The sequence below is a fragment of the Leptonotus elevatus genome, chromosome 13, assembly GCF_054856555.1.
Source record: "Leptonotus elevatus isolate MCC_2025b chromosome 13, RoL_Lele_1.0, whole genome shotgun sequence".
In the NCBI taxonomy this organism is placed as follows: Eukaryota; Metazoa; Chordata; class Actinopteri; order Syngnathiformes; family Syngnathidae; genus Leptonotus; species Leptonotus elevatus.
Genome location: NC_141251.1, coordinates 13,247,555 through 13,264,123, shown reverse-complemented (window position 1 = coordinate 13,264,123; position 16,569 = coordinate 13,247,555). Strand labels below are relative to the sequence as shown.

At 41.5% G+C, this 16,569-nt stretch overlaps 1 long non-coding RNA gene across 1 annotated transcript; it reads right to left on the bottom strand.

Annotated features, from left to right (window-relative positions):
* Positions 1–11,276: 11,276 nt before the first annotated feature.
* Positions 11,277–16,296, bottom strand: LOC147163893 (uncharacterized). Its single transcript, XR_015096778.1, has 2 exons — positions 16,071–16,296; positions 11,277–11,958 (listed from the first exon to the last, which is right to left on the bottom strand). It is a non-coding gene; the product is annotated as an uncharacterized LOC147163893 (long non-coding RNA).
* Between the last annotated feature and the right edge of the window lie 273 nt (positions 16,297–16,569).

The window sequence follows — 16,569 nt, the reverse complement described above, 5'->3', positions numbered from 1 at the left end:
GCACAGCATCCCATAGCTGACGTCATGTTTTGTTTCTGTAAGCCAAAAACAAATTGAAACTGCAGGGAATTTCCGCTTCGTAGTTGACTTGTGCCTGGGAAAAAAAGGTCGGACAAATATGAACATATGGTGTTCCACAGGGTTCAATTCTGGGGCCTCTGTGTTTTCATTGTATCTGTTGCCCCTGGGTTCCATCTTAAGAAAACAGTGATGGTTGTTTTAAAGTGCTCTATAGAGTTGAGTTGAGTGATGGGAGTCAGCGCCCTAACGGCATGATTTGCAATGCCACGTTGAGAAATTCTAGTCCAGCACAATTAGCTATCTAGCAAAAGTCAAGGTACACTTCCAAAGCTGCATGGAGATGGGGAATACAACAACACAACACTTTCTGACTTTGATGAAAAGGCTGTTCTTCCTGTTCATTCAACAGTAAATCTAAAAAACAGAATAATCTTTTTCGATAAAGAAGGGTTCGGTGAATACACTGGAGGGGTTCAGTACCTCCAACAAGGTTAAGAACCACTGGACTAGCACTTTGTAGCATCTAATAGCAATCAAATATGTCATGAATTATGGTTATATTACTTTTTTGCCAACAATGGTCAATTTGATTTTATATCGTATTGTGTACTCCTTGCAAAACGTTGGACAAAAACTGAAATGTCTAAAAATTACTTTCACATATGTTATGATTTTATGGTTGCGTTATATTAGAAGTCATCAGCATCATGGCCGGACTGGGACCAAAATTTGGTGCGGACGACATGCGCCGATTACTGTTCGTTGAAGGGAGGGCTTGGGAGAGGTGCAACCGGCCCAAAAAATGGACCTGCCGTTCACCACCCCCGAAATTCCCGATGGCCATCCATTTTGGATCTATTTTGGGGAGCACAGTCTTTTGCAACTTGCTTGTATCATTTCCAGACAGAGGACACTCTCTCAACTCTAAAAAAACAACAACATCCCTTAAGCTTAAAACAAACTGGGATGGACAACAAATTTAGTAGAAAGATAACTAAATAAAACCGCTCAAACAAAAAAATGGGCTTCATCTGAAGGCTCGGGCGTTTCGTGCAGAGACAAGGCATGTCAAGCAAAGCTGCATGTGGACACATTGAGTCACACTCAAGTGATGAGTTCAAAGGCTTTCCACAGGCAGAAAGCCACGACACCACTTACGAAACGAGCGATTGCACAGTGACACACGATGACTGTTGGTCCACGTGGTGAACAACAACCGATTTCATCAGACCAGTGAGTTCACCGTGAGCAGATCCGGAGTGGCAAACGCAGCAAAATGTTTGCAGCATGAGAGTCAGCAGAAGGCAGAGGAGCCCACACCCTTTCCTTCCTTCGTGAGAAAGAGAAGGGAGACGTCGAGATTACCCTCCCCCCCGTCCCTGCCTAAGGCTTCCACTCTAATTCGCACAAGATGTTCGATGTTCAACAGCCTCCTGTTCTCATTTGTGGTGCCGATCAGGATGAAAAGGTGGCGAGCGGCATGAGTAGACTTCTCTGGAGGGGTTTCATTAGATATTACAATCTAAGCTTCCTCCAAGGCCAGGGTCAAAGATGGCTCCTATTTGCACCTTATTTCATGGCCAGGGAGATAATCGACCCACACTGAGTCCATCTGGTTCACATGAAGTATTGCCTTTGTACCACACAATGCAACACGGGTCTTTTAACCTTGAAAGAGGGAGAAATAAGAGGGTGGATTTAAAGATTGTTTTCCTAGGTTAAATCAAGAAGCCTGAAAATAAGTGTCACAACCGTTCGTTTTATTGCTTTCTACTTTCGAAAGTTACAGAGCACCATGTGACAATCTCATGAGTGCTATCAGTAAGTCTGTTGTCTGTACAGTCTTGCTGAGCATAATAACGCCAACGTCATCGCCCCTTCTGTCCTTATGCTCTACTTTTTGTCCTTCACAGGCGGTAGGTAATCGGACACAGCGAAGCGATAGTGGAGCAAACAACCCGAGGCAATACAGCTGCACAGGAGTCCATTTCCAACCTTAAACGATGATGTCATCACACCCATGTGACAGGGTTGAGTTTCACAGTCAGATCAATTATTCACAGGGTTTAATTAGATCAGCTGAATCCAGATCGCACAAGGGATTCATTTCCAGTAACAGCAGCTGCAAATAAACCCTGAGCCAGCATACAAGGAATAAGGCCTCGGATCGATACCCGCAGTCTGCAGGCTCTGTAAAAACGATACCCAAATGACAGTTAAAGTTACTTAAGGGAATCGTCTGTATGCTGAAGTATGCATCTTGTTTTTAGATCCGTCCCGGCTGCAGCACGCGGTAATGGAAGACGGGGGGGGGGGGGGGGGGGGGGGTGATGATCTCAACGTGCAGGGTGAAGGCCAATCTGTGAAGATGCTGGCTGCATCCATTCATCACACAGTCGAGTACAGTGTCGTTCACAGCCTCTTAGTCATCACACAGTCCCCTGGCCTCGACTCCACTCCCGCCTTCAACTCATCGGGGGCCTCCCAGGCATAGGTGGCCTTTGTGCAAAACTAACCGGAACAGTACTCCCCTTATTAGTACTGGTTCTCAGTCCAGACTATAACACAGAGAGCCTTCCATTCATGTGGCGGAGGCATATATCTCTCTCTGGACATGTCGAAAGAGCAGGCCATTCATCTTTTAAGCAGCGGAGTCTCACATGGCAAGGTCTCATTTCCCCCCCAAAGTAAACACAGTCATCTCTGATTTCACATGGAGTCCATATTTATCTTGTCCATTTCCCGTAAATGTCCGCCATCATTTATCCCGCTCCTTGCTTACACAGCACTGCCTTTACACGCATTCAGTATTTGTGTTGAGGTCAAAATTGTGGTTTCTTGAATCATTCTGAAACAGTTGGGATAACCCGACTGAGCTACTCCCATAAACATATCCCAATCTAAACCGTGTCATTTCCGCTTTTAACTTTCTAAGACATTAGTAGTTCTTACATCTTTGTGATCTTGTGATCAGTTCTGGCCCAAGTCCCGTTCGAAATGAAAGAATCCAAGAGCGCACTAAATACCAAGATGTTATTCTTGTTTGCTAGCTTAAACAGTAGGGGTGTGCCCCAAAAAAAAAAAAATTCTCAAAAGAATAGCGATTCTCATTTAGTACGATTCAGAATTGATTTTAAATGTAACAAAATCGATTTTATTTAAATTATTTTATACTGTCTTGCCCTTGTTTGTGTGTGCCTTAAAGCGCTGTTCATGTTGTACCCAATTTGCCCACTTAGGGGCAGTGTGGTTCTGCGTGTTCTGATACACTGTTAAGTTGTAGCCACATTAGGGAGTAGAAGGAGAAAGACACAATCAAGTTATTCCAATAAAAGTTGGGGGGTTTTGCAGCATAGGAAGAGCATATGCCGGTGAGTAATGTTAAGATGCTTCTCTGTATACATTCCTGAAGCGTTTTGTATGAATAGCCGTTCTTTTGAGTGATAGAAGTGCCGCGAGTAGTGCGCTAATTAGCTTTAGCGAGTCAGACTGGAGTAGATCATGACGATTCTTTGCACATCTATACATTGAAGCAAAAAACATTGTCAATCAAATCATTTCGAATCAAAAATCGTTCTGAATCAAAAATCTATTTTGAATCGAATCGCGGACCCAAAAATCGGAATCCAATTGAATTGTGTCAGAGTCAGTCAGTCACAGTCACAGTCAAAGATTGCCACCCCTATTAAACAGGATGCATCAGTTAGTTATTTGTGAAGACTTGACTGGGAAAATATATGTATTTGGCGAATTCCCTTCTTAATATTGAGAAACGGCTATCATATTCATGTACGTCGGTTTCTTCCTCGCTCCATAAGCTTGTTTCACTGCTGCGTCGCCATTTTTACCTCTGCTTATGTATTTCCGGTAGGTTGCGTGCCAGACGCATGGACTTATGTACACGCATATATGTGTGTGTATATATACAAACTGTAGCGTTATCGCTGTAGACACAGAAAATAACATCAACACACTGTGAAGAAATCAATGTATTCAAGTTAGGCTTGTTTCGCGAGTGGCAACGTAAGATGGCCGCCACACATGCAAGTAGTTCCTGAAGCCCAAGATTCCTTGTGAATAGAATACAAACCAAAGTCTTCCTTAAAGCAGGTACCTCGATTGCGTTTCTATGACAAAATATTTGGGTTAGAAAAGGAGTAAGTCAGGGGTCTTTTAAAAAAAAAAAAGGTGTATATTCAGGTTTTTGTGCGTTTACATGGCCTTTCAAAACCCAAATATTGGCAATGTGGTTTGAAAGGGTTATTGACTGCATGTAAATGTAGTCACATTACATTCTTTGTTGCATTACGGGGGGGGGGGGTAATCAGTTAGGTAATCCTACGTACACTCCAGTGAACAGCCTTGTTAATCAGTGTAAGCACATTACTTGCTGAAAAGATTTACAGGATCCCAGGTAGCCGAACTGAAGGAGCCTTAGGGCATGAATACACCTCATTCATTCCCTTGCTGAACTCACAGAGTCCTGAGTGTCTTTTGGCAAGTTGTCAGACATGCTTGTGAGTAAAATAGCAACAAAAGTGACCCGAGCTGTGACCCTACAGGCATGTTGTAGCTTTGGAAAACATGACTGTGCTTGATTCACGCCACACAAATAAGTCGCACACTGAACTCGGTGAACCATAAGCCACTGGGCCACAGGGCACTCACTGGCACACTTGAACATTTCAAAATCAAACCCAACACATTTTTTGTAAACACTACAAAGCTTCTCCTACATTAGGGGGTAAGCGTACAATCTTTTTTTGTCCGTCTTTAGCAGGAGGTTCTTCAAATACTGAGAAAGCAGCAGTAATGCTAGCGTGATTCCATATCGGAGTTAAGCACTACTAAAAATCAATGAGATTCATAATCGATCTGAGCAAGGGGGGGGGGGGGGGTGCCGGTCAATGTTTCCCAGAGTCTGAATCTATTAATCAGATGTGCTGAGGGGCCAACAATCAGCAGGTCTACATAGAGGAAGTGACCTTGTGATGGGTGACCTTTTGTGAGGCGCTCTTCAGCCTGAAGGGACATGCTGTGGTGAGACACAGCTAATCTGCTTTGTTCACCACTCAGCTGCGGCTCCAATAAGACTATTGATCGCAAAATGCATCGATTCGGTGCTCTGGCAGAGGCTGGCCTGATTTGGCAGGTTGTTTTGGGTAAATGGTGGCTGGAGACAGGTCCGGATTTGGCATTATGAATGAATTCAATCTGTCTTTAAAATGACTCTAAGGTTAGTTTCAGACCATGAAATGTCTTAACATCCCAGTGTCATTTTGTGTTTCCTGATGGTTGAGTTTATGCCATTATACGTGTCCATTGGTCTACATTTTCTACTTAGGGTGTGCAGCTTTAACAGTACTGCTGACGTTGAGGATGGACAGTTTGCATGTTCATAATGTGCATAATGTGAAAAGGGCATTATGTTAGCTCGGGAGAGACACGCCGGTGGAATTTACTGGCCGGCTCTGTAATAATAAGGCAGTGTGTAAATTGCTGAGCGTCAAAAGCAGTTGCTCTCTTGTGGACTGGAATACGTGATTAAATTTTGCACTTGGGGAATCAAGCCCAGTATGTGCCATAGTGTTTAGGAATTCTTATGAGACGTGGTCTATGGTAGTACTCATATCGTAACACTGCAGCGTGAACAGTTTTCATAATACCCTGAGACCATATTGCGGGTAAGTCTTTATTTGCTTAGCCTCGCTGGAGGCATAACAACTCTGAACCATCACATTTGGACAGGAACATGTTTCCATTAGCCAATGTCTTAGAGCCTGTGAAAATACTACTTTGAGAACATAGAGCCCAGCATGTGAAAAGGGGAACTGAGGATCATGGAACCTCCCACTGGGAACTTGGGAAATGCAGCCCTGCTTGGGAACACAAGAATCAGAGAACAAAGGAACCTGGGAGTGTCTGACCAAAGGTCTTTAGGATAAAATATCATTGGAACAAGACTCCCAAATGTAAAACCCTGCCTGGTAGTATGTCATTCTCAGAGTATTGGACACTACTAGGGGGGCAAAGGATCCTCGGAAGAACAGACCACCAAACACTCTATGGCAGCATAGTATCCTGGGAACATCCAATCCACTTGAATTCTATAGCACATTTTAAAAACAAAGTGCTGCACATCCCCACACTATCATACAAATAAAACTACCTATAAAGATTTAAAAAACAGTCAAACAATAAGTAAAATAAAATAAATGAATAATTTTTTTAAATTAATAAAAAAAAGAAATCAAAAGTGGGTCTTAAGACAGGAACAGACACTAGAAGGCATATGATCTTGGAAACCTACAACTGATGAAAAACGGTAAAAATACCAGAAAGTTAGTGAACTTGACTGTTGTTATGATGGATTGTGTCATCTATTTTCTTTTTTTTTATACAAACATGCCCTGTCCTGCAATCTTCCGAAATAGACTGACTCAGATGGATTAGTTCCTGGGGTGAAAAAAAATGTTGCTGTAGACTTTTGTGGATGATCTCAATAGAGCCGCACCTCGTTCACACAGTCATCCTCGTATCGCTGATGTTAACAGCACTTCACATAGTAAAAGCACAACGTGACCTGACAGGGAAAAAGACTTGGACAAGAGGGCTTGAATAGTCCGAGCTGACGTTAGGTTAAATACATTTGAGCTGCAGAAGTGAATTGGTGCAAAAAGGGAGCTCAAATGGAACAGACAAGCCTCAGTTTCTCCGGGGGGCGATTATGAAACTCGCCTTTACAGTAGAATGATTCCCCATTCTGATGTTTTCATGAAACGCTTCTATTTCTGGACTATCCTCCCTTCAACCCTGGCTAAGCAGGCACACAAACATCAGAACACAGTCGGCTCACTGGGCGTCAATTTGAGGTTGATTGTGGACGGCAGCTCTAGTCATCTGAACATGTTAAGAGCACATTACAAGTGTGTGCGGCTGACGTGCGCACACAAGAACATGCATGCACGCCTGCACAAAGTGAATGAAAAAAATAGACGGATAGACTACATGGACCGTTTTCTGTATCAATGAGACTGCAGGAAGTAAACGCAGATGGTCGCTGCAGTCACTGTGCATGCACTCACATCTTGGCACACGGCGCAACCCTTTTCCTGGTGTTCACATGACAGACTGTAATCAGAGTTGAGTAACGGCGACATTACATAAGTCCTCTTTGTTTCCTTTGGGGTTGGTGTGGAAACTCTGCCGAACAAAAAAAGTCACACAATAGCTATGTCTAATTCTCACTCGTGTCCCACCCACGCGAGGTTGTCCCCCACACATAAAATACATTTGCGGCCCCGTGGCAACAAATACTTCATGTTCACTCTCATTTAGATGGTGAGATCACCAACTCTCACTGTTATGTGTGTAAACTATTTAGGACAAGACTTCCCTGCCCGCGACAGAAAGTTAAAACGTTGTGTGTGTGCGTTCATTTTGCCCTGGAGGGCAAGCAAATTAAAAGTAAATGTTGGTCTGCATGTGTTTGTTTACAGTTACTTACTCATGCCAATAAGTTTATTTTTCTCATTTTTATAATTACGTATTGAGTAGGCAAGGAGTGCCTTGTGCATCTCAATGAGGGTTATTATAAAGGGTGTCCACACACCCAACAATTTACAATTTTATATATATATATATATATATATTAGAAAGGCAGTTGATGAGATATGTTAACCAGATTTGTTTTACTTTAATCAGTGTTTATTAAGGTTTATATTCACATAAAAATTTCAGTTACTGTGTTCCTAGAACTGAAGTTGACTCTAACCTACAGCGAACTTGGCTTCGTACAAATAATGATGCCCATACAGGGGTCTATTCAATGTTTTAAAAAAAAACTTAAAAAAAAACTTTAATAAACACTCATTAAAATAAAATAAATCTTGCTAGAATATCTCAACAACTGCCTTTGTAATAAATTTAGAAGAGATTTTATGGACACCATGTCGTTTTGGAATGTTCATTATAGTTAATTTTTCTTTTTCTATTTAGTTAGTTTTAATTTATTTTTCAAGGCTGCTTTGTTAGTTTTCATTAGTTTTTATTTTTTCTCACAAATGTTTAGTTTTAGTTTAGTAGATTAGTATTTAGAATTGTATAGTTAAAAAAAAAAAATATATATATATATATATATATATATTGTGTATTATGTGTGTGCAGGATTTAAAAAATTAACAAAAACTAAACACAAAACAAAACAAAAAAAACAACAACAACATCCACAAATCAAATACTCAACTCATCTCGTGTATAACTGTCAACATACTCTGAGTTACAGTAAGTACTGTGCATAATAAAAGCTAGTAGGATGCCTGGTTTGCCAAGTTGCAAACTTCTAAAGGGGATTTGTGGCTTGAATTTCTGTTAAGAAGTATTAAACCTGGCTATTTTTTTATATACCAATATATTTTTTTCATATATGAACCAAAAAAGGAACAAATTTCTTACCTATCATTGCGAATTAAATGCCAAAAGGCATTGGAGCCAAAAGTCAAAAATTGTCTCCAAGGAGCAGCGTCATCTGGAGGCTTTTTTTCTATTGGCTGCTGCTCGATGACATCACTTTGCTGTGACACTTTCGAACATCCTTATTATGGTTAATATCAAAATAAATACACTTAAAATCAGTTTTAAAATCAATTCACATTTTATCATCAAGTTACTCTTATTAACGTAAAATGTAGTTTCAGTTTTCATTTAAAAAAAAAAAGCATTTTATAAAATTATATTTCATTTAGTTTGAGTTATTTTGGTAGTTTTCTCAAATTAAATGAACCTTGATTTGAATAGGAACCCTCAAAATCAGCTGCCTCTGAACACTGACAGAGGTTTTCACATTCAAACATACAAAAGAGAAAAAAAAATCATCAATTCTGAGAATATAATCAGAAATAAAGCCATATAATGTGCAGGCTCTAATACGTTTTATTGCAAACGATGTGACTCTTTCAAACACCCACTTGTGTTTGTATGACAACAACCCTCTGACAAGACAAGATGGCGTTGCTAGGAAGATGATGAGGGTGTGCATGAAAAATGGAAATGAAGTGCGAGGCGGAGGAGGAAGGGTCCTGGTGTAAAACCCTGTTACGCAACCCTTTTTTCTGGCGAAGTGAACGTTTGTAAAAATGGAGGCGAAAACAGCTTTGCAATTAGTGCTTGATGTCCTGAGGGTCCTTGTCTCCCCCAATCACATCGCTTTGTGCTGCTCTCTCCGGCGTGCTTGTTGCTAAGCAGACGATGTGACTCAGGAACACATGCCGCCATTCTTTTAGTGTCAGCGTGGAGCAGACTCACTGATAGCGCCGCTCTGCCTGCACGCACGTCCATCCTTCCTGGAACAAATTAAACCAGCCCCGCTTTGTTGTTTTCTCCACAATTTGGCCGTCTGCGCGTCAGCTGCTCTCATAAAAGCTGCGAGAAGCCCGAAATTTGCCTGAGGTTTCCGTTTTTATCTTCTCCCTTCATTTTGGGAAAAGGCGCATGTTTACAGACACTCTGGGTGGGGTCGGCACTCATGGGGGCTTCCTCTGCGGTGAGTCGAGTGTTTATGGGTCTGGTTCTGTTTCCTGACTCTCAGATAAAGACCACCCACCAAGGCCTCATTGCTCCATAGCAATCGGCCGTTAATGATATCTGAGCAGGAACATGTTGGCAAAACAGAAAAAAGGTGTTTCTTTTGTGCTACACCTTGTTAACATACCATTATATACACAATGCCAACAGTTTTTCATAAATATAACACGTGTCCCCTCAGGGTGAGCTTTTATGAACGTCAACTGTAGCTCATGCAATTCCCTTTCATCTAAATATAGTTCTTCTCTGAGGTTAATCTCATCTGAAACTAGGCGAGTGTGTAATCTGAGCCAGAAAAATTCAATGTGAGATTTTTCAATTAGGTCAGGCATTACCATTGGCGGCGGGTTGAGGATAAAGACTAGTGATGGAGGATGTGGACGCTGCGTTTAACTATGTTTATATGCAGTCGATATTCGGGTTAAGTTCAAAATGTTGGTTTCAGAAACATTCGGAATAACCCGTTTACATGCGTGAGTGGACAGAGTTGCTCCCGTATATTTTCATTGTGATCAATTGGAAAACCCGATCGAAGCCACGACGCACGGCTGTCATTACGCAATTTTTTTTGGGAACTTTCTACGTTTAATAAAGGACATTCTATTTATGTCACTCACGATGCTAAACAATGTAGTCAGGTTCCTCCTCGCTGTTCTTTGCTGAGTCATCACGTTTGTTTACGTCTGCTTGAGTAATCTCGCTAGGTTGCACGGATTTATAAACACGTATTCTCACCGTAGAGACAGAAAATAACGTGTAAAACACTGCGGAGAATTTAATGTATTCGAGGTAGGCTTGCTTAGCAGGTGGCAACGTAAGATGGCCGCCACGCATAGAAGTCGTTCCTAGGGGGGCACCGATCGATCGGCCGGACGATTTATCTACCCCAATTTCCTTCGTTTTGGGTGACCGGCCGATCCCTTAAATATAAACTGATCTTTTCCACCGATCTCAGAAGTCTGAAAAAGTCAGCCAATGTCCTCTTCTGCTTAGATGACTAATGGGCTTTTCATTTTTAATTCAGGGAACTACTTAATTTGCAGTTAAAACAACCCGTTTGTATTATTTCACAGATATTGTTTAATGTTTTCCAATAAAATAAGATTGGAACTCTGAAGGTGTATGCTGCTTGTTATGAAAAAAATCGAGATCGGCAAAAATCGGGATTGGTAAATCAGACTTTTTAAAAGATCGGAGATCGGTCAGAAAATTGTGATCGGTGCACCCCTAGTAGTTCCTGTACTCAAAAGAGTATTCCTTGCCAATAGAAATAAGGAGAAGAAGAAAAAGAAGAAGAAGAAGATGCTATTCCAAATGCATTTATATGAACAAGAATTCCGGTTACAGAAAGGGGTAACCCAGGGGTCTTATTCAGGTTTAAAAACAAAAAAAACGATTAAGGAAAATATTCAGGTTTTTGAGAGTGTTTACATGTTCTTTCAAAACCCAAATATCGCCAACATCCTGGTTTTAAAAGGACGATTAAAAGGAAACAGACTCATTGTGAGCGCACAGCCATGGCTAATGCTAATCAGGCCTGGTGTGTGAATGGGAGGTATTTGTGTGCATGTGTGATACATTATTTAAGAGGCAAAATGGTGGAGACAGAGAGGCCCAGAGGTGGTGGGCTAGTATTGATTGTGACAGGACAGAGGAGACATGCACACCTCTCCTAAGTGTCTGGGGCTTCTCGCAATGCCCCCACAAATCAGCTTTATTGCTCCTGCTTCGGAGTCTCCCCAGTTAGCAGCCTATCAGGCAAAACAGAGATCGGCAGTCCAACCACAGGCGTGTACACGACCAATCCATCATTCGTCGCCAGTCCCTAAGAAACAAAAACAAGCAGGCCGAGGACAACCCAAGGAGGCGAGAAGCTCAGGTCAACTCTGAGTGGAAAAACCCAGTTGGATTTTATTTTGTAATCGGGTCTGCTGCGCGCAGCCCAAAATTGAAAAATGCGTGGCGGAAAGAAAGAAGAAAAGTAATGAGAAAAACTTTCGGAAAGAGGTCGGATGAAATGTGCCCCCCTACTTTGTGGCTCCCTCCCTCCTCCGACACATTCCTCTCCCTTCAGCAGATCTGGCACGGCCCACGGGAGGCGGCGGCGGCAGCAGCACAGTAATCTTTTCAAAAGGGCGGATTTGAGCGGCCGCCAGGGCAGCCGGCCAACTATTTCTCATTTGGAGCTGGCCTGGAGATGACCCTCCTGTTGGAGCACTCGCTCTTATAGGAAAAACAAAAGCGCCAGCGCCGAGTAAGGGAGCACCTTGGCAACACTGGAGAGCTGGGAACAGACGAGCAGAAGGAAAACAGGGAAACTGCGAGCCAGCTCTCGGGAACATCTGCACCGCTTTCCTGTGTAAAAAAAAAATAAAAATTCGACTTAATACTGTCTGCATGTGCCCGAGGGATGCTAACAAAAACATGGGAGGGCTGTGTTTAATTCTTTCTTTTTTTCCTGGAACTGTCTGGATGTCTTTTTTCCTTTGTCCATTTCCCTCTCTGTCAAACAATTTCCTGAGCCCAACACCCCCACTACCTCTTTGCACTCAATGCAAGCCCACCCTCAGCTTGGGAGGAACTGGTCTAGGTTGCTGTTATCCTTGCTCAATGATGGATGGACAGGAAAGCTCAGAATCTAAGTTCAGCATTCTTGCAGCGGGGGTGGCCACAAGCGGCAATTCCGAAAAGTTTTTGTACGTTTTTGACAGCCACTGCGCTGACCTCCATCCAAACTTGTGGTTAACCTCGAGTTGAGTAAAACGAGCAGTAGGCTTCTTGCTGAAGTCACAGAAAAGATGGCAACAGATACAAAAAAAGGCAGACAGGAATTAGTCGGTAGCTAAACGTCTTTGTGAGTCAGACCGTAGACATCAAATTCCACATGGCGGGTCCAGATATCGTGACTGCATGCGATGTTTACTGCCACAGTCGGCCCCGGCTTGGCCGCAGGACCAACAAAACACTCCTGTGGCCACAGCTTTAGGGAGGGATCAGGGGACGACAACAAAGAAAACCCTTATGTTTTCCCTCTAAACCTGCTTCCCACCCCGACACACACAACTCCCAACCAAAAAAGAAAAAAGTGCGCACAACTCAACCACACACACACACATACACAAGCGCTCCAGTAAAAACTCATCACACATCTGCCAGATCCGCTGAGGCCTGCCTCCAATTATCCGCCCACCACGCTGGAATCCCAGGCAGGCTCCGTCCGACGGAGCGTTTGATGTTGCCACGCAACATTTGACGGAGAACAGGGTGGCTTTGAAAATCAGAGTGTAAACTTGCCTGCCAAAGATTGACGTGAAGAAAGAAGGGATAGTGGTGGTTGAAGGGGGGGGAGAAAGCGGGTGCTGTTGTCATTGGGGACACAAGGAAAATGCCACTCGATGGAAAGCAGCTGCGTATGGCTGAGAAACATTACTTTAAATGGGCCCAAAATGCGGCGGAGGCCGACCAAACCTCAGCCGAGTGGTCAGCATTTTGTCATCCGGTGGCTTTGTTGGAGTGAAGTCATATGAACTTGCTGTGGTCTATATTATGTACCGTCAAGCCCAATATATGACATATGCAAAGCAAATTTTGGAGTCAAAGTGAATTTTCATTTGATAAACAGGTATCTGGAAGCTGTAAATGATTTATTATTATTAGTATTCACATTTACATTAGTTTTTATATTGAGCATTTTGAAGGCTGTATCGCCACCACTAGTACTTTTGATACGTAATATTTCCCCCAAAACAATGACAGATACGTTAAAAGAAAGAACTATATATCCCAATGTAGCATTCTTCCTTAAAATTGCATGGAATTAATAAAAATTTTCTATTCTTTGAATCTGTCATTTCTACTTCCTGATCGTAAAACAGCCACAAGAGGGTGACTGATACGGGTATCGGTAATCCGCCATCCATAATAATAATAATAATAATAATAATAATAATAATAATAATTAGGGGGGTGGGGGTTGCCTAGTACCTGGCGATTCGATTCGTATCACGATTCATAGGTCACGATTCGATTCGATACCGATTAGTCCCGATACGAATCTATAAATTTATAGATTATTGCGATTTTTTTTAAACTCAAATTTAGAAAATACTAATCAGTAAACTTCTACATGCACACTGTAACATTTGTATGAATTTTTTTTTATTTATCTGAAAATTCAAGCTTATAACTGAGCCACTGCATTTAACAAACAGGTTGCAGTCTGTTTCATGTTTGAACAGCACTGAAATTAAATATTATAGCTTAATGTTCCATTAATATAGCATTCTTCCATGCTTAATGTGTGAATCCTAACCCTAAGTAAGATGTTTTGTTGAATATTCCCATAAAAAATGAATGTTTAAAAATCGATTCGGTCGTATATCGAATCGATTCAAGAATTGCGCGCTGTAATATCGCGATATATTGCCAAATCGATTTGTCTAACACCTCTAATAATAATAATAATAATAATAATAATAATAATAATAATAATAATGTATTTCTTGCTATACAAGATTTGCGTAAATTCTCAAACTTTTTACACCACCACCATGACTCACATTTTATTACAGAAGGGCAGTCGGCCCATTGGTAATTAAAAAAAACAAAAGACAAAAAAAGTGAGACAGAAGTTTTATTGCATTGACATCATTGTAAGCACTGTAAAACTATGCAGTTTCAACATTAACGCTGCATTGAAATATAGGAAAATTTTGAAAAGTTCAGAAATAATATGTAAATAAATAAATAAAAGCTCAATAAAAACTAATACATGTTTTAAAACAACAATTCTTAACGATTAAATGCATGGATCATAAAAGTACAATACAACTGAACTCTACGTAGGCAGTAAATCGTTCATCTACCACTAGAGGGAGCCGGAGAACCACTATTGGTAAAATTGCGTATTCAGAAAATTGCTGTCATGGTTACTGAAAATGAGATTTTTGTTTTTGTTTTTAAACTTGAATTTCCAAAGGGATTGTACTCATTTATGTGGAGGGCCCTACTATGCTTAATACAACTCCAGCAATAAGTAAGAAAAAACATTGTGACGTGGATCCAGGATTTTTTTTCATTGCAAAAAAAATAAAAAAGTAAACGAAGAAAAGTTGTCAATTGCACGACCACAGGAACTTATGTTTGACGTGAATCGTTGTTTGTTGCTTTGCATTATGCCAAATTCGTTTTGTTTTTACTTTCCACTTGCATTGTAATTTGGACCAAGTGGACCAGATGGAGCCGCAGTGATCAGGCTTGTTCTGTGTGACTCTTGAGTCTTACTTTGTAATGCATATTACTGCCATCTACAGGACTGGAGTGGAAAAACTTGAGCTGACGTAATTTTTCAAATAACACGGTCATGTTTACGATTGTCCGGCTTTGGAGAAGTTCTGTATTCTGAGTGCCATTCTAGTTTATTTATGTGTTAATCTGTTTGTTTGTGTGCAGGATTACACAAAATATACTTAACTGATTTCCACAAGACTTATCTTGTGGAAATCAAGAAGATTAGTTCTTGGTGCAGCTCAGGCTGAATGTGTGCATACAGGATCCCCCAACCCCCCCAGTCTTTAACAGTCCTTGATTGAGTTCTGTGCTCCCTGAGTGCTCTTGTTTCGCCTGCTATATTTAACAATGTGAAGTTACAGCAGCATTATTTGAAATGCCGTACTAATTAATCGTTTTAGAACACAATGACGACATTAAAGTGAAACCACTGTGGTTTTCTTCTCAAGCAAATGAGGTCATCGAGTTCCAGTTTGTTTGGAGTCTTTTCCCATCACAGTATCGACGCAATTGCCAGGAAAGGTGACACCTGGGAGGTGTGACTGTCACGAGAAGCGGCGACACCTTGACATACAATGAGCCGGTCCAGAAAAAATACAACGACAGTAAAGGACCTGCATTCTTTCCCACAACCTGCAGTAGAGCAAGGTAAACTAAGCCGGATTAGTTGCAGTGCAGACAAATACACACAACACTCGCCTAGTTTAACTCTTACCTGCCCCAGTTAAAATTTCTTCGAGGTATTTGAATTGAAATAAATGAATGTTCCCAAAACGTCCGCAGGCAGTGGCATCATATTGTGACGACAACATTAACCTTCATTTATAACTCAAAGCACACAGACACACCTCCTCCCCCAGCATGTTGACAGAGTAAACAGTGACGCTGGTAGATGACCGACCGCACCAATACTAACCTGAGTTTCACAGGCGCCACGCAAATGAGCATCACATGTGCCATTGCTCAAACATTCAAACAAGCTCAGCAGGATTTTCGTACTTTATCACCGCATACGCATGACGTGAGCGCAAACAGTGACAGGTATTCTAGAAATGACTTCTTGAAGATAAAAAAAACACACACACAAAAAAAAACAGTGAACGCTGCATTAAATCAGTCCCATTTCAGTTGTGGTGAGAGTCAGACCACGTGGTGTATAATTAACATGAATGACTTACACAAAGCAGCAACGGGAAAACAGTAACTTGACGATACACGCCCACTGTTGTCTCCAGTGATACATGGCCGTGCCCCGACTCTTTGTCTCGCTCCGTTTAAGCTGCGTATACTGTTGCAAGCGCTCTTCCGTGATAAAAAAATATAGTGTGAGGGGAAAAAAGAAAAGATCACGTTGTCCCCTTCTAGCTGCTCAACCGGGTCACCGTGACCACGGTTCATACTGGCCTGATCCACAGACAGTCAGCATGTGACCTGCTTAATGTGGAGCTTAACCCACAGCAAAAGTCAGCTTGGAAACAAAGGGCCTCTTAGAAGAACGTAAAGTAGAGATGTAGAGCAGTAACTCACAAACCAAATTTTTTTTTAACCTTTCAACAGAATATGAACTCAAAAATATCCTGAATATTACAAAAAAAAAAAAAAGATTCAGAAAGCCAAGTTTAGTAAGAGGTTTAATATGTCACGTAGCAAGTCAGCAGTTAATTAGTTACAAGTCTT